The sequence below is a fragment of the Musca autumnalis genome, unplaced genomic scaffold, assembly GCF_047663935.1.
Source record: "Musca autumnalis isolate F117 unplaced genomic scaffold, ASM4766393v1 scaffold_2, whole genome shotgun sequence".
NCBI classification, from domain to species: Eukaryota; Metazoa; Arthropoda; class Insecta; order Diptera; family Muscidae; genus Musca; species Musca autumnalis.
In genome coordinates this window covers 177,078,058-177,101,921 of record NW_027411755.1, presented here as the reverse complement: position 1 = coordinate 177,101,921, position 23,864 = coordinate 177,078,058, and the positions used below count along the sequence as shown (strand labels likewise).

General features: G+C 33.4%; 1 protein-coding gene and 2 long non-coding RNA genes across 5 annotated transcripts in view; 1 reads left to right on the top strand and 2 right to left on the bottom strand.

Annotated features, from left to right (window-relative positions):
- Positions 1 to 23,864, bottom strand: part of LOC141394917 (uncharacterized) — a 146,027-nt gene that overhangs the window by 26,262 nt on the left and 95,901 nt on the right. The gene's annotated exons all lie outside the window — the stretch shown is intronic.
- LOC141394910 (ATP-binding cassette sub-family G member 1) overlaps positions 1 to 23,864 on the top strand; it is a 127,228-nt gene that overhangs the window by 24,090 nt on the left and 79,274 nt on the right. Inside the window, exons 1-4 of one of the 3 annotated variants that reach the window (XM_073970072.1) lie at positions 11,114 to 11,317; positions 11,377 to 12,114; positions 12,179 to 12,373; positions 12,483 to 12,616. The exons of 1 other annotated variant lie outside the window; for it this stretch is intronic. The gene's annotated coding sequence lies outside the window, so the exon portion shown is untranslated. Of the gene's footprint in view, positions 1 to 9,781; positions 11,318 to 11,376; positions 12,115 to 12,178; positions 12,617 to 23,864 lie in introns of those variants that run through there. One more of the 3 variants, XM_073970071.1, reaches the window with a different exon arrangement.
- Positions 2,398 to 5,606, bottom strand: LOC141394916 (uncharacterized). Its single transcript, XR_012410518.1, has 3 exons — positions 3,116 to 5,606; positions 2,964 to 3,048; positions 2,398 to 2,880 (listed from the first exon to the last, which is right to left on the bottom strand). It is a non-coding gene; the product is annotated as an uncharacterized lncRNA (long non-coding RNA).

Here is a 23,864-nt window from a genome sequence, read left to right as displayed (position 1 = left end):
TTGATTAGTCTTCTGGAATAACCAGAACCACGACTCGGCTCTACCGGAAACTAAGAGAGGGAAATCACGAATAATCTCTGTCCATGGTATCCTATATTGCTTTTGGAAGTACTCCAATCTAAAGACAAAGTCTTCAACCCCAATACCATTTGGACTCCCATCAAAATTTAGTCCTAGTTTATTTATTCGAATTATATTCAACCCTTTTGTTTGTTCGATAGGGAGTGGTCTCTCCTGAAAATCATTGTTTGTTTGTTGGGAATTGGTAGAAGTAGTTGGTGGGTCCTGATTGGTCCCTATATTGGCCGGAACTGGATTCAAAATGTTGTTGCCGTCTTGATTTTGTGCATTTTGAGCTGAGGTAGTGTTCGGAACCTGTTTGGTGGTATTTTCTCGATCGACGTTGCCCTGGGCTATCTTTTGCATCGTGATTGATAACTCTCCTAATGCTTTCTTAATCTCAGCCATCTCCGATTGAACGGAATGGACAGAGGTCTCTAAAGCCCTGATTTGATCAGTGTTCGGGGCATTACGTGGTTGCTCTGTTCCGGTCTGCATTAACGCAGGACGTGGTGTATCCATAATCGGGGTCCTGGCGTTTATGGTGTCGGATAAATCCCTGAAATGTATGCCACCTGTTGGGGTTGATTCGGTCATTTCAGACTCTTTCTTCGTTTTCTTTCCTTCCGAATTATCTATGGTTCTATTAAGGTCGAATAAAGTGGGTCTATCTCTCTTTTTTGCTTGGGACCTAGTCTCTCTACTCATTACACTTTCCTAAGTTTTATTTTCTCGTCAGTCAATTTCTTGCTTTCTACTCGTTTGTCTTTTTTTTTTTTTTTTTTTTTTTTAACGCTTTATCAAGTCTCAAATCTAATTATACATCTTTTTAGGAGGACATTTTCGGATGAGGAGTAGTGTGTGCGGTTTTCAGGCTATTTTAATGGTTTTGGACTGTGATGGATCATTCAAACAAACAACAAAAAAAACACGATTTAATAAATGCACTGATGCGCCTCTGAACGTCGACGTCAACAGCTTTCAGTTCCTCTATTTGAATACAACTGACCTCTAGTTTGATTCCAGAGCGGATATCCTAATATGTGAAGCTGGATCACTATTAAATCTTAATCTGATTCTAATCTAATCTACTACCCAGGATATTCTGTGCAAAACGTTAAACCCTCAGATTTCCGTGCCACATCCTATTCTGGTATGTACTTTTCATCACTGACTTCTTGTCTAAAACAACCATATCTAGCAGTTTCTGTACATCAGATTCTGGCACCTGTCCAGAATGGCTACAAAAACGGCTGAAATGCTTGTTCCTGACGCAAAGTTGTAATGTTGGTCTATTTCTTTCTCTTTCTAGTGGTCTATTTCCAAGTGTTTCGATGGTATACACTTCCTAACGTCTACAAACACTAAGGTTTCTTTGGCTTGGGCGCCATACTGTTATGTGTCCCTTAGATGCGGCCTAATGATGCCTTGATAGCGCCGGCCAACTCCGTCGACTCCCTTGGGGTGAGTCCCATCCCGACATCTGGCCCAGGAACATCAACAATATACAACTGGAGAACAACATTGAACAATCTACTATCACCTACTGGACACCACCACAATCCATACTAACCACTGGCCCATGGACCAGCTTAGCCGCCCTCCCTACCTTGATCACCTTTGCCCTTCCTTCCCAGATGACCCCTAATCCCGCACACAGCCACACCACTTACCTCACCTTCATGTCCCCCTTCCAATCAATTTAGCACATCATGATTTCTGATTCCAAAAAATACATCAAGTCATTTTTATTCTAATTGATTCTAAAACTAACATTTATGTCGGACTTAATAATTAAATATTTTGTTGATTATAATTTTGTATAAAATAAAATAATTTATGAATAAAAAAAAAATAAAATTAAAAACAGTTTTCATTAGCTAAAGTTTCTCTTTTGAAGATAGAAAAAAAATCAATATAGTGATTGTTTAACAAAACGGGTATTTAAAACGAACGGTCTTTTGACCAAACAAAATGATCAGTTTAATGTTTCCTTTTTGTCCTTGGGACTAATACAAAACAACCATCCAATAAGGATAATCAAAATCAATCATTTCGATATCACGAGATCTAGGTTTCTGACATCTACCCACCCTAATGTCACTAAAAAAAGAGCTCTTTTCTAATATCGGACATGTAATGGGCCTAATTATCAGGATTAATAATCTCGCTCACGAGAATGTTGACAACAGACATTTAAACTGGACTTAACAAGCAAACATTAACTTGATAACCTAATCAAAACATCAATAATATCAATAAACAATAAATATGCTGAATAAAAAATATAATATACTAAACAAGCAGAATAAATAATTAAAGATATGTTATGTCAGATAAAAGTTTGAATAATAAATAAAAAAGTAAATGGTTTAATATTTTCTTTTAAGATTTTAACTGGGCAACGATTCATCCTTGGGGTCATATAATGACCACAATACGCTCATACGTCTCACAAAGTGGTATCCTCATTACTTCTCGACAACTACCTGTTTCGAGAACAAATTTCCACCATCAATTAGCTTAGTATATTTTTACGTCGTTTTATGACGATTTCAGACCACGGTGTTGGCAAGAAATGAATTGGAGACTTCAGGGTATAACAATTAATTTGGGTGTCTCGAATAAATTGATTAGGGTGCTGGGCTAGGATTCCACGAGCGGAGATTTAATTCTTAGTTTTGGGTTTTGCCCACAGATGGTATTAGGTAACACTTATTTTCAATGATGATTGGCAATACTGTGTTCCTACCTTATGTTCCAGAGTTAGTGACACTATCGACCACAAGATAACGTTATGTGCTCCAACCTGACACCGACCTGCCGAACCCACAAAAAAAGGAAAAAATTAACTAATTTTAATTATCATATTTTTTTATATTTTTAGCACTTAACGCTCGTACCTTTTTTTTGTTTGTCGGTTTAGGTAAATTCACACGGCTCGAACACCACGTCACCACTCTATTCTATTAAATTTCTCCTCGTCACCTAATTATTTAAACATAATGTTAACACCTTTTCCTTTGATTTTCACGTACTGTCATTAAATTTTTACCTTTGATATATTAAAAATGTTCTAGATATCTTATTAAAAAACGTTCACTTTTATTGTTTAAAACGCTCTTAATTACACGGATAGGTTAATTTGCTCAACACCACTAAACAACTGAACCTTTTTCTGAAAATGCTCTCTTTTATAGGTTCGGTCGTAAAAATGGCTCCTTTCCATTACTCGACATCTTGCAAACCCACTAGATTTGTCCCTTTTCCTACCACCAGTCGTCCCCCTCTCAATTAATTAGCAAAAAAAACTTTGCAACATTTGAGCCCTAATTTTCGCCGGACTTGTTTTAAGAGAGTGCCACCTTAGTTTGTGCACATTTTAGGCCGATAAAACCGTTTCCTAAAATTCTCAGTCATATTTGTTTTGGCAACACGGGTTCAACTAGCATTCAGAACACTGCCTAAAATTGGAGATTGTAAATTCTCCACTTGATCAAAATGTCAAAACCAGAGGTAAACAACAAAAAGAAAAAACACGCATAAGTTGACTGGCGGTATCGTTCCAATTTTTTTCTTTTTTCTTCTATTATTAATTAATAATTGTTTTTTCTTTTCAGCCTTGGTTTTTTAGGTGCAGCCCCCAATGATGGACTACAGGAAACAATCAAGATCTCCCTCTGGGATGGCTAATATTTCCTTGGCTTATTTTGCCATACCAGTGGTTCGATACTTGTGTTTTCTGTATTTCACATGTGGCGGCTTCGGCTTTTGTTTAATTTGGGCAACGGATTGAAGGCATGACAATCCAGTTGCCCTTAATTTTACTCCAAAGGGTGTATAACAAAAAAAAATGGACACCCCAACGATAAAAACCAAAAACCCTCAACACACAAAATTTTTGGGAAAAAAAATTAACTCCCCCCAATACAAAAAAATAAAAAAAAAAAAAAAAACAACAAAAATGTGAACACGGCAGGTCATGAAAGGCATTACAGTGGCCTGCCATCCCGGGAGTGTTCACTTTAGTTACCACTGGCTCCCCCAACTCTACCGCATAATGGGAGCTGGTGGAATCTCATGGTTCGTAGCCGCCATGCAGGCGAAAAAGGCTACACCCTAAGGCCCCTCCACGCAAAATTTTTTTTCGCCCTCGGATTTGGGACTTTGTTCTGTGAGGCACCGCAACAGTTTTTGTAACCTAAAAGATGTAATAAGTAAACGGTGGGGAGGGATCCTCATTCTTATAACATATACAATGTGTTGATGGAGACATTTTTTATTTCTAAAACTAATCCAGGATTTATTTAGCAGGTCACGTAAAGAGCACAAACAACAACTTTATTTTGACCGAAAATTTCTTCAAGTTGTCAAAATGTTTACGTTTTCATACAATTTGTTCACAACAACAAAAAATTTTACAGATTGAAACCAATCAACTGGCTGTTTTACGCCACCATAAGCGGTTTTTACACCTAACATGTTTTATAAAGCTTGCATCAATTAAGTTGTCAATTCCATAAAATATCTGCCAAATAAATGACATAAATTCCCAAAACACCTGTTTTAAATGCAAGTGTGAAATGTCTTTTATTGAATATGTTCCAGAACCTGCAATATAGTACTATTTCTGACAATTTGCTTTTTTGCTAGTTTTACGATTAAAAAGTACTGGAACAAAGCAAGTATTTCATCATGAACTAAACTATTGCAATGTTGTTCTGTAAACATTCAAAGGAGAATTCTGCCTTCTAAAAGAAAACATTCTGGTCTTTCATGAGAAGAGAGGCATAGCGAAATAATGGTAGAAACACAATGACTTTTGTTGCTTGCTTCACGCTCAACTTTATGTAAATGAATAAAGGCCAAGTACAACCTAATTCAAATGCGATCCTGCCTTTCTTTATTCTTTTACACAAATTGAGGCTTGGATAAGCATGAATTTCTCATTGTGTTCTCAGCTTAAAGGTAGAAACACAATGAAATACGCCACTTTTCCACGCCCAGTTTCATATAATAGACTAAAGGCCAAGTACTACCTAATTCAAATGAATTTGCCAGCATTTGAATTAGGTAGTACTTGGCCTTTAATCTTTTACATGAAACTGATCGTGAAAAAAGCGGCGTGTTTCATTCTGTTCACACCTTAAGAGACGAAACTTAATCAGACCGTTTCTTGCTTTTTTTCGCTTTACTATAAATAAATGAAAAAACAGCCTACTTCCATTTCGCCTTGGCCGTTCTTTATTCTTCTACCAGTAATGAAGCCATTGCGTTTCTACCTTAAGGGCCGAAACTCAATCAGCTCGTTGCTTGCTTTCTACACTTTTCTCTAGTAAAAGAATAAATGAAAAAAGCAACCTATTTCGATTTCGTCTAGGCCTTTCTTTATTCTTCTACCAGAAAAGAAGCCACGCAAGCAAAAAAATGCTTTGTGTTTCTAAAGGCCGCTGCATATACGGTCCTTTGAGTCTCGCGTTACAACAACCACATGAAAACTTCAAGAACAAACTCGGCATCACTTAAGGCCTCGTCACATAAGAGGATTTCTGGCTTAATTCATTAAGTTGCATATTCATCCGGCTTTAAGTCAATAGTCAAAGCATACGAAAACCGTGTTTCAGCACACATTCTGCAGAATGTTTCAGAGTTGCCGCATCTCTACGCGGCTGAATGTGTGCTGAAACACGATTTTCGTATGCTTTGACTTTTGACTTAAAGTCGGAAGAACATGCAACTTAATGAATTAAGCCAGAAATCCTCTTATGTGACGAGGCCTTTACACTTTTTTCATCTAGTTGTTGTTTTTGACGCGTGAAACGACACTCAATGGACCAAATCTATTTGATCCCTAATACTATGTTTACATTTACGAAATCCACTCGATTTCATCTGTCAATTCCTTTGTGTATACGTCAAATGAAAACTCATCTGAAAACGGTTGGATTTCATTTGACGTTTGAGCAATTGACAGTTGAAATCGAGTGGATTTCGTAAATGTAAACATAGTATAAGAAAGTGTTACGTGTAAATGTCAAAAATTGTTCACAATAACGCATTACTGTGAGTTGTTTGATTACGTTTTGTATGTGATTTTTTTTTCTTAATATTGCATTTTGACAACTCGAACAATAATCAGCGGTTTTTGGTGTAGCATCTGCATTATTGTGCCATGGGTAGGGAGGTTAGCAACAACTTTGTTAAAAGCTTTTAAGGCCTAGGTACATAAGCTGCATCGCCTTGCTTGCTTCTGATCATGGTGTAATAAGAAGGTATTACAGCAATAACAATAATTACGCTATTTACCAACCATACCACGCGTCAAATTTGTTCACAATAACTCATTACTGTGAATTACTTGTTTACCTTTTGTATGTGATTTTATTGACAAAAATGGATTTTGACAACTAGCGTGATAATCAGCTGTTTTTGCCGTTGTACCTGTATTATTGTGCTGCTTCTGATAAGAGAATAAAAAAGAAAGGGCAACCTAAGCAACGAAAATTGGCTCGACCTTCTTTATTTTTTTTATGTCAGAAATGAAGCAGGAAAGCAAGGCAAACAGGCGAGGCTGCTTATGTACACAGGCCTTTATTTTGAACAGTGTTTAACAGAATCCTTAAAACTATAGTCTTTCGCTTTAATGCCTTGTGCGTTAATTCCAGCGCCTTGCTTTTTCATATGTTGTTCATTGTATTAATAGATCTTGATTAAAACTAAATCTTAATATATATTATTTTGTTTGCTCCCGACACATCAATGGTTTTCAAAAGGTAATTTCATTGCGTATACATACGTCACAATAAATCCTCATAAAGAAGGTTAACCCAGCAAAAAGCTAAAATAAAAACGGTGTCTTACAAAATTAAAATAAGAAATAAAAAGATATTTTTTGTTCTTTCGTCTATATTCGTAATAATTTAATCATCCATGGATCAGCCCCCAGATGACATACGGACCTAATTTTTCGTAGACGCGTTCCATATATAGTTATGAATTCCTCTTTTAAAAATTAGAGCTCTACATTTGCGATGAGGCAAGTAAATCGATCTACAAAATCTGACAATTCGTGTGAGAAGAATAAAACAGGGGGTAAAGGTAGAAAACACAATGAAATACGCCGCTTTGTCAAGCTCAGTTTCATGTAAAAGCCTAAAGGCCAAGTACTACCTAATTCAAATGAATTAGGCAGCATTTGAATTAGGTAGTACTTGACATTTAATCTTTTACATTAAACTGATCGTGAAAAAAGCGGCGTATTTCATTCTGTTCACACCTTAAAGGCCCTGTTTTGTCAATATTAATAGGCTATGACAGAGTTTTTTTTTTCAAAGCAAGTGTAACAATTACAAGTATTACAATAATTAAACAATTAACTATAATTTCGATATAACGAGAATCAATCAAAGAGAAAGAATTTCATATTTATATTATTAAAAGACAACAACAATAATTGTTGTAATTTAATGTGAAGAAAATACAAACAACACAATTAAGGAAAGAATTTGAAAAACTAATTAATGGAATTTGCACTTGCACATTTAGCGATATTCTACAGATATTGGAACTTTAGAATAGCTGTGGAGTGTTGCCGAATGATAAACATATTTGGAGGAACTAAGTATTTTCGATACGATTCTAAAAATAGTTACTTACAGTGGAACGTTTTTATTAAACAGAACTACAAATTTATTTCAAATCAATTCACTGGCGCCAGAATTTAATTTAAGTCCCAATTTACATTGGGCGAGTTTACTTGCGGCAATTGTCATTTTGTAGGAGAGAGAGAGGTGAGACTATGGTAACCCTTTGCCTCTCAGCACCCTCTCTCACCTACAAACTGACAATTGCCGCAAGTAAACTCGCCTAATGTAAATTGGGACTAATGATAGAAAATTATGGCAATTGCTGACAGATGTTAAAACAATTATAAAAAATAAAACCAAGACAAATGTTCAATCAAAAATTATTTTAATAAACATGTAATAGCATAAGGCAAAATTCTTGGACTAATAATATCACGTTTGCACAAACCGCAAATTAATCCCCAGACCCATTTACAAATAGACTTATAGTACGTTTATATATAACCGGATTAAACAAACCCACTGGGTTTCAAATGTCAACTCCCTTGTATATACGTCAAATAAATCCTCATTAAGAAGGATAACCCTGCAAAAGGCTATAATACATGGTGAAATAAGAAGGTGTTTGTAATAGTCATTCGTGCAGATGAGGTACTAGATGGTCTGGCTGCGGCTTAGCTCGCCGGAATGGGTAGGTTCTGTTTCTGCATCGACTGTACATATAACATTTTTTTGTACCTGAATGAAATTCTCTAACGGATTTTTAAATTTGTGAATAAAAAGAAAACAATAGTAAAGATGGAAAACATATGTCATCTAAATACAAACCTTCTTGCCTTTTTTGATCAAAATGTCTACACGACAGATTTCCATCTGATGAGGTTGAGATGATTTTACCTCATTTGGCTACCCGCCCCTTATGACTTTACAGCCATCCTTGGTATTTCTGGCGCCAAAATTATCAATAAGAAATACCCCATAAATGTAAATCAACTATATGATGCCTATTCAGACCATTTTTGGAATTTACTCAATCATTTTTTTAAACATTAAATTTAACTTTCAGGACTTTATATATGAATTTCTATATTTAATCATTTTTAAATATTTTATATGCAATCTATTACAAATTTAATACTAACTATTATATCAAGTATAATGTTTATATATATTTTTTTGATAATATTTTATATTGTATAATCAATTTCTTATGTATAATGTATAATTATTTATATAGTTTCATGTATTTCACATTTTTTTAGTGACATTCTAATTTAGGTTTAAACAGAAAAAATATAATATCATATTCATATTTTTATAGTTCGATTTATATTATTATAACCTTAGTTATTTCTGTAGTTATTATGTTATTTATATACCCAATTCATTATTGTTATTTATCTATTTCCTTATTGAACTATAAAACTATCAATATTTTTTTATATTTATTTACAAATTATCTATAGAATTTAGGTTTTTTTTACATATGAATTACAGTGATTATCTTTTTGGTGTAAATATAACACCATTTATAAAAATAAAACGTTTGATCCTAAAAATATGCTCTAGTTAGTTAATTGAATTTCCAAATATCTTTGCAAGTTAATTTTAGTATAAATTGAAAGGTTATGTGAAAGAAAACTAGACCACGTGTCTAGGAATGATTGATTACGTAAAATAGATACTTTCCCTTGCAGGTTTGGAGATAAAAATTTTAAGTTTTTTTTGTATATTTAATAAATGACTTTTTCTTTGTGTTTCAATACGTTTTTGGGGGAAACTTATGTGTTATAATTATAACAATAAATATTGTTGTCGTGCTTTTCTGTACTCACTCATTTCATCTTTGTACCCTGGCGGCATATTGTGGTATCAAATTTTATGATAGATTGGTAACTTTTCCTTCTGGTTTTGTTCGGTTCTTGTTCAAGATGTGTGATTTTTTTATCAGAAAGCTCCCTCAAAATAATGTAGTTGGTGATTGTATTGATAACTAGATGTCTCATGTGGCATTTTGGTATCACCATCTATACATCGTATTTTGGACCACAAATTTAATTTCAATGGTGATGTTACGTTTACCTTATGGAATATTGTGGTCAATCCTACTATAATGTTCATAAGATTGAAACCACAATATTCTTAACGAGAAATATAAAAAAAAATAATTACCTTACATGAAATATGACATGGAATATTGTAGGAGCATTGCTTACCCAGGATGATGTTTGGTAATTAATTATAATGAAAATTATGACGATTTTATCGTCTTTATTAAATAATTTCTTCGTGCACCACGTTCACAATGTGATAGTATATAATATTTTAAAAAGTTAATGTCGCTCTTAGTTTCAAAAATTAACCTCAACTTAATCTCAGAGATAGTGATAGAAAATTTACTGCGACTTGTCTTGTTCACTGATTGAAGGAAATGGCTGATCAAACGTGGTGTACGTACAGGGTGACATTTTGAATTCAGAATATACTGTCATCATCGATCAAATTGCGACTCTGGTGGAACCTAATTTTTGACTAGGGATATATAAGTCTAATTTTTAAGTGATTTGACGAAGCCCAAAGTCGAACTGTCGTTTAACTTTATAGGTAATAAATCAAAAGAAATAAATAAGTTTCACTTTCGATTACCTTTTTTTTCATAATTTAGAAGTGAAATATTTGTTCTAAATATTTACAACTCCGCAGAATATTATTATGACTTTATATTCACACATGGATATGATTTTCAAAAGTTAAACAGAGTGTAAACATGTTGCTAATACTATCTTTATTATTAATATTATGAGCTGGGCTATATTGAGTATAGATCTATCATCAACCAACCAATCAAAATCAAACCAACCAAAAATCAAATGTCCAATGTAAACCTGCTATCAAATTGTAATGGTGCAGACCATGGCGTGATAATACAGGTACCACACGCTAGTTGTCAAAATGCACTATTGTGAATAAAATCACACATAAAAAGTATATAAGCAATTCACGTATATAAGCAATGCGTTATTGTGAATGAATTTTGATGTTTGGTTTTGTTAATGGCACAAATGTTGTTAAAGATTTAACACATTCCATTTTTGGTCATTGTGCGGACGAAGATATATTCGACAGGCTACGTAAAGATCACAGCATTAAGAAATTTAATTCTTTCATCGTAACAAAGCCTTTAGGCCATAAGTAGTTACATGATACAACATTAACTTAAACTCCATCAAGCTGTCGGAAATTTGTTTATGTTTTAAAACAATTTATTTACCACCACATTACGTTTGACATTTGCTTCGACCTCTATTAGCATGATACCAATTAAAAAAAAATAGTTTTGTTAATCAAAGTCACATGTAAATAGGGCTAAATATAAACATACTAATATACGCATGTGTAAACGTACTACTGTTCGTATGGGTCATGGAACGTATTTTAATTTTATGACAACAAAAAAAAATTACGTTAACCAACACTGTATAGTGGACGGACATTTGTTTACATTTTATTTTCTTTGAAGAAATGCAAAATTATCAAAATTATGCCGCAGAAATAGAAAATACGTAAAAATGGAATAATAGCCAATATATGTGGCTATCACAAAGCCAATTGCATTTCACGAAACCCGTGAAGTGTAAATGAATTGGGATTCATGGCAATATTGTTTGCTGGTAAGTATTTCGCATATTCAACTACAAATTGTTTCTAACGTTGTGTTTATTGCATGTAGGTGTTTTGTGTTCATGGCTACAATGGGATACCAACATAAAGGAAGGAAAGATTGCAAGTTATTTGCCATCAACATGCATCATGCAAAAAGGATACGGTTTGCTCTGACCAGACATTGGATTCTTGGAAAAAGACTACATTTCATTGATGCGTTTTTTTTTGCGCACACACATACACACAAGATGCATTTGTTGTCTTTTTGAGGTGGCTGCATATGCATCGTTTAAACCATCAGGAGAGTATAATCCAGTTCGAATTATTTTGGTGACCCTAATATCTTGAATTGTTGTCTTTTCAGGTACATATTGCATGGGTTATTCTCTACAAGAACACTAGGTTTTGTTACCTGTGCGTAATGGGCAAGGATGTATGAACACATTAACTAAAATGTATGGAGACCCAAGTATACGATCTTGTACACATTGCGTGGAGTCGTATAAACAAATAAGATAATGAAATACCATCGTGAGGGAGATTGTAATTCTACCTGACTATCACATTGGGATTTGTCTTTGGTGCTTTGGTTACCATTTTCATGGTGTTATTGCATTTCATCTAATTGTGTTATGCTTATGGACATACTTCAATCGAAAAATCTGTAATGACATAAGGAAATTTGCAGGCCATCTGTGCCACTACCAATGTTACAAGTCACCGTGTTAAGCATTATGAACAATATTCAAGATGAGGGAAGAAATTTCGTGAGGATATTGTTCAAATTTTATACATGAATCAACAGGTCAGCATTTTTCCAATTGACTAGCTTCATTAGAACATTTTCTGAATATGTATTTTTATTTTAGGTATTATGAAATGTGTGCCCCTTTTTTGACTCTCTTGTGTGGGTGTATGGCAAAAATTTGTGTGGCGATAAAATCATCATCAATACAACGCAGAAGGATAAAATGGTCAGTGACTGTTGTTACCTGCCGATATTTGAGAATGAGTGTGAATTACGTTGTTGTTGTTTTAAATCGTCTTGTGTGGCAGAAAGATAAGTAATTTTTGCATTTTGAATTTTTGGTGACACTAATATGTTTTTTTGTTTGTTTTCAGGTCAATTATCGTTTTGGTTTGTTATTAAAGTTTTCTTTATTTTTTTTTTAGATGGAATGTTAACAAACTGAATGCAGACGGTTGTCTAAAAACGGATTGAATGACAAAATGGAGTTTTCTTGGCAGGAAATCAACAACAACGTGGACTAAATTCAACAATGATATGTACCAGTGGATTTATATCGGTGAGAAATACTATAAGTGTATATACTATGCGAAGATTTGTAGATTAGATAATTGAGGTCGCTTATTGTTTCAAATGTTGGGCATGAATGGTGCCAATTAGGTTACCCTTTAGTGTTTCTATCTCGTAGTAACAATTTCCAAGTGCTTTTCGTATTCTGCACTTCAGCCAAGGTTTGCACAATTTCGCATTTATGCCTTTTGCAAAGTTACTTTGCACGAAATTCTTTCTGAAAACCTCTTGGCCAGGTTGGAAAGTTATTACACGACTTCTCTTGTTATATGATTTCACATTCCTCTCATATGCTTCGTGAATCTTCTTGTTTATTTTATGGTGCAAAATCTGCATTCTATCCGATACAGGTAAAATGTCCATTGTACCGTCTTCCAAAGCATTGAGTTTTTTGAGGATTTTATATGCATCGGCATGTGTAATCATGTTGTAGCCAGTAAGGGCAAAATATGGCGATGTGCCTGTTGATGTGTGAAGAGTTGACCGTAATGCACATTCAATTTTGGGTAATTTTTCGTCCCATTTAGTTTGGTCTTCATTTAGGTAGCTTCTTATGCTGCTGAGAATGTTTTGGTTTACACGCTCACTCGCATTAGATTGCGGTGCGTGTATGGCAGACCTAATATGTTTTATGCCAAATAATTTTAACATTTCCTTAAATGCTTCTGACGTAAACTGATTTCCATTGTCAGAATGTATATATTCCGGCACGCCAAACTTATAGAAGACTTCCTCAATTAGAAATTTGTTCACATGAACTGTGGTAGCCTTCGTCATTGCTTTTAATAAAACGAATTTTGTTTTATGATCTAAAACAATAAAGATATAGGATTTACCTGACTTTGTTCTGGGATATGGTCCCAAAAAGTCAATGTAAATCTTTTGGAAGGGTCGTTGAGTTACAACCTCATTTCCCATTGGCGGCCTCAATACTTGTTTGGGATGTTTAATTTCTTTACATACATCGCAGTTTTGTATGTACTCTTTTATATTGGTGGCCATAGACGGCCAATAAAAGTATTGCCGTATATTATGTAGTGTCTTTCCCATGCCACTATGACAAGTGTCTTTCTCATGTGATTTTTTAATTATTTCTTCTGTCAGTTTTTCTGGAAGCCAAATTCTCCAGCATTCTTCTTCATTCTCGACATTATCATTATTAAATTTAACCCTTTTATAAACTATGCCATCAGAAACTTTAAGGTCTGGTAGCCGATCCTTATTTTGTTCAATTGTATCTACTAAATTTAAATATGTTTCGCCTTTAAATTCTTCGGAATCAAAATTTATATATGTAGTAGAATCCATGTCTATTTCGTCCATATTGAGACGAGACAACATGTCAGGTACTACATTTTTAACGCCTTTACGGTGCTCAATAGAAAATCTATAACCTTGGAGTTTTAAGCTCCACCTTGTTAGTCGTCCATTCAGGTCCTTTTGGCTCATCAGCCATTGTAGACTGGAATGATCGGTGATGACTGTGAAGTCCATCAACTCGATATATTGCCTGAAACGTTCTATAGCCAGTATAACCGCAAGACATTCCTTTTCTGTAGTCGAATAATTTCGTTGGGCACTGTTCAATTTCTTTGAAAAATACTCTATGGGATGTTCCATGTCATCATTATCTTTCTGAAAAAGAACAGCCCCAACGCCGACATTTGATGCATCACATTGCACATAAAATGGTTTAGAAAAGTCTGGGCTAGAAAGAACGGGACTAGAAACAAGGCAAAGTTTAAGCTTTTCGAACGATTCTAAGGCTTCTTTAGTCATTTGAAATTTAGGAGTTTTCTTAAGAGAATCGGTTAATGCCGCTGTTAGTGTGGAGTAGTCGTGGATGAATCTACGATACCATCCGACTGTACCTAGAAACTTTCGCACATCTTTTTGCGTTTTTGGAGGTTTGATATTAATGATCGCTTCAATTTTACTTGGGTCAGGTTTGAGCTTACCTGCTCCAACAATATAGCCGAGGTACCTCAACTCTTTATAACAGAATTTGGACTTTTCCATATTAATGGTTAAGCCAGCTTCTGTTAAACGGTTGCCAACAATTTTTAACATCTCGACGTGGACATCAAGGCTCTGAGAAACCACCAATAGATCGTCCAGGTACACAAAAACTCGGTCTTTCAACTCTGGAGGAATCACCTTGTCCATAAGTCGACACATCCGTTGAGCAGCATTGCACAGTCCGAAGGGCATTACTTTGAATTGGTAATGTGGCCTTCCTTGAACTGTGAATGCTGTCAACGGGCGACTTGATTCCTCCAGAGGAATTTGCCAGAATGCGTCCTTTAGATCTATTGCGGATATAAAGTGGGTGTCACCTAGCCTAGCAAGCAATCCATCTATGTTCGGGAGTGGGTATGCGTCTTTGCGCGTGACTTTATTCAATTCCCGCGCATCGAGACATAGACGATTCTTGTTAGGCTTTATAACTAACGTAACTCTGTTATTCCACTCAGCGTTTTTGGCTACTTCGATGACATCTAGATCTAACATCCGATCTAGTTCATCATACATGAGCTTCTGTACGGCTGGGCTCACGGGATAGTACCTCATCTTTTTTGCAGTGGCATTTCCTATGTCTATGACATGGCTTTCAAGATGGGTTTTCCCAAGGCCGTATTTGGTGTAACATCGAAAAGTTAGCTTGGCGTTTTCTAGTTTAACATTGTCTTCGTACGACAAAGTGTGCATTTTAGTATCCTCTTCTATCTCAAAAGCCTGTTTCTCAGAATCTTTGGTTTCATTGATTTTAAACGAAATATTAATATCAAACTCTTTCCAAAAATCGTAGCCTAATATGAGGCACTGGTTTAAGGTTGGAACTAGGTAAAAGGTCATTTCTTTTTCCTTGTCTCCACACTGTACACTAGTCCTGATTTTACCGATTATTTGTTGTTGTTTCCCATCGGCGGTTTTGATGCATGATTTGAAGTTTAAAATAGGCACATTCATCTTTTCTGTATTCTCAATACAGTTTCTACCTAAACAGCTGACTGATGCTCCACTATCCATCAAGCCAGAGAAATCAAACCCATTCAACTTTACATTCAAATATGGCCGGATGTCGTTACCGACTTCTATGCATGCAGAAGCTATCTCTTTTCTTTCGCATTTTCTTTTTAAATAGCCATTTCTGGCTTTGGCTACCTTTTTTGTGATTTTAGGTTCGAAATCTTTGAAAATGACATCCCTGATTTTATTATATTTCTCTAACCTTTCCTCGTAAGGAATAATCGGTTTTAGTTTTCTTGTTGGGTTTGCTAGGTTGCGTATTAGTTTTGGAAGAAGTATATGTGTTTCATGTTCTAATTGGTTGTTATGTTTGGTTGAATCAATATTGGTTATGGTTGAATTTACTGGGCTGGTTCTTTCTGAGAACATGAGGTCCCAGTTCTGCCCATGTTCTTCTGTGGGTTTCCCACGCAATTTGGGCATTTAGGTGACGTCACACCACTGAACCCACATTTGTAACAAAATATGTTACGCTGTTCTAGTTCGCACTCTATGAATGAATGTCCAAGTTGTTTACAATTCCAACAGATCATTTGTTTGTTTGGAATGTTTGTTTTCTGAATTGCTTCAATATCTGGATATTGTTCATCCTGATTATTGAATTCCAATTCATGTAGCCTTCTAACATATGGTTGTTGTTGACGGTAGGACATGCGTTTTGAAATAGTGACTTCTGCACGTCGGCACTCTTCGATAAGGTCATCGATTGTCTCAATATTTTTGGCATATATTAATTGCACTAAGCCCTCCTTAAGATTATCTTTGATAATCCTGACAATCTCAAATTCAGGGATGGGAATGCGCATTTGATTCTTTAATTTTACAATTTCTGATATGAAAATATCAGCTGATTCTGACGAAAGTTGCCGACGATCCATTATTTTTCTTTGAATTTCAAAATCGCTTTCGAAATTCCTGAATTTCTTTGTAAAATGATATTTTAAATACCCCCATTCACACAGTGGATTTTGCTGTCGAAACTGCCAAAGCCAATCATATGCTCTGCCTGAGAGCAAATGATGGAAACCCTTTACAAATATGTCCAAAGGACAATTATAATCCAATCGTAAGGATTCTGCGCGAAAAACGAATTCTTCAACGCTGATCGCCTTTGAAGAACCGTCAAATTTTAAACCCCATTTTTGCATTTGCAAAGGTGTCATGGGTTTAAAACTATAGGCTAAATTTTGGTTGATTTCTTGACCCTGTGATACTCCTACATAGTTAGGTATGTTATGCTGATGTTGTTGTTGTTGGCGTTGTTGTTGCTGATGGAAGTTATGGTTTGGTTGTTGAGGAATTGGTATCTGAGGTACTGAACTATTTCTTGGGGGATCTTGTGTAATATTTAACGAATCTAAAGAATTTATCACTGCTTGTGGAATCATAAGTGCTAGCCTATTTTCCATGTTTTGCATTGCTTCTGACTGTGCTATTCTCACAGATGCACTGATAAATTCTCTTAGACTTGGGCCATTATTACTGTTAATTGGTATTTCAAGAATGTTGTTCTCATGCAGAGTTGGGAGTGTAGCATTGTTTGCTGTAAGGCTGCTAGTAGAAGGTCTAGGTGCTGATGTGGTAGATGCTGGTGAGGAAGAATTTTGTGGACCTGTTGGTACCGATGTCCTAATTGACATGAGTGGTGGTATACCTGTACCAACAATAGTTGAGTTTGCATCTTGTGCAGAAGATTGTGAAATATTCATGTTGTTGTTGGTATTTATTGGTTGATTAGGTAAACTACTACTATATGTAGGCTGATTATTAGTAGATATGGGTAGCGTATTGCTATGTGTAGGAATAGAACCTGGTTGATGGAAAAAGTTATTCAAAATTGCAGTATGAGATGTACTAGCTGTAGGTTGATCTAAACTGTTTCCAGAAGGATTGGTTTTTCCCGCAATTCTACTTGATGATCTTGTAGGTATTGCATTCGTATTCTTGTTAGGCATTGTAGAAAGTGTCAGGAAAATGTGTTCAAGATAAATCTGAGTACAAAAAAGGAGTTGAATTCAGAATTATTAACCGATTAATTATTGTGCATTGAATTAGCAATATATTATGGAAATTTAATTGTGTTTTATATATCCAATTGAATATTTAGTTGTATGATTAGATAGAAAATTTTGTTTTAAATATCTTTATAAATTTAAATTGTATATGCAAATATTGACATAAAATATTAATACTTGATTTCTTTTTCTTTCTGTTTCTTTTCAGGTAAATATTTAGTAATATTAGTATAATTTTTATGTTTTTTTTATAATTTTGTATACATATGTTTTTGTATTTGATGATTTTCTTTTGGATAATGTTTTGTGTTCTTTACTTTGATTTTTTTTTTATAAAAATGTTAATTCAATAATAATTGTATTTTTAATATTTATATTTTCAATAATTTTGTATATATTTCTGGACTGAATTTAGGTCATCATATAGTGATTAATTTTATTCAATTAATTTTGTTTTATGGAAATCTGTATACAATTTTCAAACATTTTCTATCATATTAGGCTTTTCTAATTAATATTAGAAAAATAAATAACAAGAAAATAAAATTGTTTAAATATATTTATTTTTGTCTATTTTTAAATAAACAGATAAACAGTGTATGTATTATTTTGAACAAAATCCTGTTGTTTTTTTTATTGGAAAAGGTGGAATTTTCTTAGAAGGCAGTACTTAGATTAAAATATTGAAAATAGCAAAACAATTGGGTGGTCTGTACCTTTTGAAGTTCGTGGGAACTACGCCAGAAAAGTAACTAATATATACTTAGCTATATAGCCATGAAATATGATTCCATTCCCATTGTAGTATCACTAATTCAATTGGTAAATCTACATTTTTCTATATCTGTATATCGGTACGACATAGTATGGATCTTAAAAATCCTGCTGGGATACCGACCTACAAAATATAGTCAATGCAGAGTTTGGGATATGGAAAAAATCTAAACTTTTGGGTGGCTCGGAAGTTGGGCGCCATATATGTAATAGTCATTCGTGCAGATGAGGTACTAGATGGTCTGGCTGCGGCTTAGCTCGCCGGAATGGGTAGGTTCTGTTTCTGCATCGACTGTACATATAACATTTTTTTGTACCTGAATGAAATTCTCTAACGGATTTTTAAATTTGTGAATAAAAAGAAAACAATAGTAAAGATGGAAAACATATGTCATCTAAATACAAACCTTCTTGCCTTTTTTGATCAAAATGTCTACACGACAGATTTCCATCTGATGAGGTTGAGATGATTTTACCTCATTTGGCTACCCGCCCCTTATGACTTTACAGCCATCCTTGGTATTTCTGGCGCCAAAATTATCAATAAGAAATACCCCATAAATGTAAATCAACTATATGATGCCTATTCAGACCATTTTTGGAATTTACTCAATCATTTTTTTAAACATTAAATTTAACTTTCAGGACTTTATATATGAATTTCTATATTTAATCATTTTTAAATATTTTATATGCAATCTATTACAAATTTAATACTAACTATTATATCAAGTATAATGTTTATATATATTTTTTTGATAATATTTTATATTGTATAATCAATTTCTTATGTATAATGTATAATTATTTATATAGTTTCATGTATTTCACATTTTTTTAGTGACATTCTAATTTAGGTTTAAACAGAAAAAATATAATATCATATTCATATTTTTATAGTTCGATTTATATTATTATAACCTTAGTTATTTCTGTAGTTATTATGTTATTTATATACCCAATTCATTATTGTTATTTATCTATTTCCTTATTGAACTATAAAACTATCAATATTTTTTTATATTTATTTACAAATTATCTATAGAATTTAGGTTTTTTTTACATATGAATTACAGTGATTATCTTTTTGGTGTAAATATAACACCATTTATAAAAATAAAACGTTTGATCCTAAAAATATGCTCTAGTTAGTTAATTGAATTTCCAAATATCTTTGCAAGTTAATTTTAGTATAAATTGAAAGGTTATGTGAAAGAAAACTAGACCACGTGTCTAGGAATGATTGATTACGTAAAATAGATACTTTCCCTTGCAGGTTTGGAGATAAAAATTTTAAGTTTTTTTTGTATATTTAATAAATGACTTTTTCTTTGTGTTTCAATACGTTTTTGGGGGAAACTTATGTGTTATAATTATAACAATAAATATTGTTGTCGTGCTTTTCTGTACTCACTCATTTCATCTTTGTACCCTGGCGGCATATTGTGGTATCAAATTTTATGATAGATTGGTAACTTTTCCTTCTGGTTTTGTTCGGTTCTTGTTCAAGATGTGTGATTTTTTTATCAGAAAGCTCCCTCAAAATAATGTAGTTGGTGATTGTATTGATAACTAGATGTCTCATGTGGCATTTTGGTATCACCATCTATACATCGTATTTTGGACCACAAATTTAATTTCAATGGTGATGTTACGTTTACCTTATGGAATATTGTGGTCAATCCTACTATAATGTTCATAAGATTGAAACCACAATATTCTTAACGAGAAATATAAAAAAAAATAATTACCTTACATGAAATATGACATGGAATATTGTAGGAGCATTGCTTACCCAGGATGATGTTTGGTAATTAATTATAATGAAAATTATGACGATTTTATCGTCTTTATTAAATAATTTCTTCGTGCACCACGTTCACAATGTGATAGTATATAATATTTTAAAAAGTTAATGTCGCTCTTAGTTTCAAAAATTAACCTCAACTTAATCTCAGAGATAGTGATAGAAAATTTACTGCGACTTGTCTTGTTCACTGATTGAAGGAAATGGCTGATCAAACGTGGTGTACGTACAGGGTGACATTTTGAATTCAGAATATACTGTCATCATCGATCAAATTGCGACTCTGGTGGAACCTAATTTTTGACTAGGGATATATAAGTCTAATTTTTAAGTGATTTGACGAAGCCCAAAGTCGAACTGTCGTTTAACTTTATAGGTAATAAATCAAAAGAAATAAATAAGTTTCACTTTCGATTACCTTTTTTTTCATAATTTAGAAGTGAAATATTTGTTCTAAATATTTACAACTCCGCAGAATATTATTATGACTTTATATTCACACATGGATATGATTTTCAAAAGTTAAACAGAGTGTAAACATGTTGCTAATACTATCTTTATTATTAATATTATGAGCTGGGCTATATTGAGTATAGATCTATCATCAACCAACCAATCAAAATCAAACCAACCAAAAATCAAATGTCCAATGTAAACCTGCTATCAAATTGTAATGGTGCAGACCATGGCGTGATAATACAGGTACCACACGCTAGTTGTCAAAATGCACTATTGTGAATAAAATCACACATAAAAAGTATATAAGCAATTCACGTATATAAGCAATGCGTTATTGTGAATGAATTTTGATGTTTGGTTTTGTTAATGGCACAAATGTTGTTAAAGATTTAACACATTCCATTTTTGGTCATTGTGCGGACGAAGATATATTCGACAGGCTACGTAAAGATCACAGCATTAAGAAATTTAATTCTTTCATCGTAACAAAGCCTTTAGGCCATAAGTAGTTACATGATACAACATTAACTTAAACTCCATCAAGCTGTCGGAAATTTGTTTATGTTTTAAAACAATTTATTTACCACCACATTACGTTTGACATTTGCTTCGACCTCTATTAGCATGATACCAATTAAAAAAAAATAGTTTTGTTAATCAAAGTCACATGTAAATAGGGCTAAATATAAACATACTAATATACGCATGTGTAAACGTACTACTGTTCGTATGGGTCATGGAACGTATTTTAATTTTATGACAACAAAAAAAAATTACGTTAACCAACACTGTATAGTGGACGGACATTTGTTTACATTTTATTTTCTTTGAAGAAATGCAAAATTATCAAAATTATGCCGCAGAAATAGAAAATACGTAAAAATGGAATAATAGCCAATATATGTGGCTATCACATGTTACATCAAATTATGTCAAACGTCAAATTTGCTCACAATAATGCATTACTGTGAATCGCTTGTTTACATTTTGTATGTGATTTTATCCACAATAACGCATTTTGACAACTGGTATGAAGATCAGCTGTTTTTGGCGTTACACCTTATTATTCCATGCTATATTATAAACATGGCCTTATAGTAAGTTTACATTTACAAAATCCATTCGATTTCAAGTGTCAATTCCATTGCTTAAACGTCAAACGAAATCCAATGGATTTCAGATGAGTTTTCATTTCACGTATAGGCAAAGGAATTGACAGTTGAAATCGAGTGGATTTCGTAAATGTAAACCAAACATTAATCCGAACACATACAATGTTTCAGTAAAGTTGGGCGCCATTTCTGATAAAAGAATAAAGAAAAATTCGATCTATGCTACCCTTGTTCTTTTATAAGGAATGACGCTTAACTTTGCTGAAAGTTTGACAAGACCGCTCTTTATTCTTCTGCCCATGGCACAATAATAAGGTATAGAGCCAAAAACAGCTGATTTTCAGACTAGTTGTCAAAATGTATTATTGTGAATAAAATCTCATACAAAATGTAAACAAGCAATTCACAGAAATGCATTATTGTGATCAAATTTGCAATAATTGACCCGGCTAACACCTCTAATGTGTATTACGTTTAAAATGTCATAGTTTGTATATTATTGGTTTGCCTTTCATAATATGATTTAATCACATTCACAAAATCGCTGAAAAATACAACCCTGCAGCCATGGCTTAAAACGTCAAATGGCATGGTACAATAATAAAGGTAGATGAATCTGCATATCTAGTCCGTTTTATATGTTAAAAGTAGAGTAAAAAATAAATATTACTCCAGAATATATAAATACTACTCCAGAATATTGTTGCTAGTTCCAAAAATAGCAAAAGTTGCATCCAAACTTATAACAGTGAAAAATGGCATTCTCTTATAGCCCATTTAGATATGACATCATTAGCCGGATTTAGCACATTATCAGGTTTTATTTGCTAAATCCAGCCAAAATCTACCAGATTTCCCATACAAAAATAAATCCTCCTATTGAGTGGATTTGTTTTAAATCTGGCATAAATCCTCGTATACAACTCTAGCAACATGTTGCTAGAAAATACAAAAAGTTGCAAGCTGGCACTAGAAACAAGGTAGATGCATCGGTGAATTGCTACACTAAAAATAATTTAAAATGTTAAAATTTGTAAACAATGCGGAAAAATTAAATTTGTTTTGATGTACAGAGTTGATTTTAATCAACCAAGACTAATATTTGCGATGTCTAAACGATAAAATAATTCGTTTATAATGTTGTTTTCAATAAATCAAGCTCGAGGTCATTTGTTATTAATAATTTTTATTTATTTTCGATATTTCGCAATTTCTTGAATTGCATCTTCAGAACTAATGATCTAAAACAAAGGTAACAAATATAAAAAACATGAATATCACAGTAGTTTGCTATAAAAAGAAAAAAAAACATACTAACAGTTCGCAATAATCACGTTAAAAATAAAAACACAAACATTTACTTAAAGCTAAGGTAGCATCACTACCATCGCCTTCTAATGTAAATATTGCACTGACTATTTATTTGAATATTGCGATCTCCTTATGTTCTTAGCTTTGCTAATTAAACCTATGTAACATAGAGCACTGTTGTCGACGTCGCTTTTGAAGTTCATTTATTTTATTTTATTCGTTTATTTTAGTTGGCATTAGTAGCATAATGTGCTAACATTTTCTGTATTAAACAATAAATATGTAATTTGACGTATGTATGTTTTTTGGGACGAATTCAATTTACAAAAATTTCTTTTGACGTTTCAAATTCGATCAGATGGGCTGATGCATCTACCTTGGTAATTGTGCTATGAACAAAAATCAGCTGACTGACATTTGAATCCTCCAAAATGTATATCTAAATGCAATGAGATTTGTACTGGATTTATTGAGGATTTATGGCTACTCTAAATGAGCTATTATTTTCTACTTGACAAGTTTGGCTGATCTAAAGCCCTAAACACATCCAACGTTTGAGTAAAGTTTTGAACAACTCACCGATGCATCTACCTTTATAATTGCATAATGTCAACAACAGTAAAAAATGCCAACCCTGCTTTTGACAGAATAAGCCATAACAAAAAAAAAAAAAATTATAATCAGCTGTTAGCTGTGGCCTACCTTCTACATTATTGTACCATGAATACA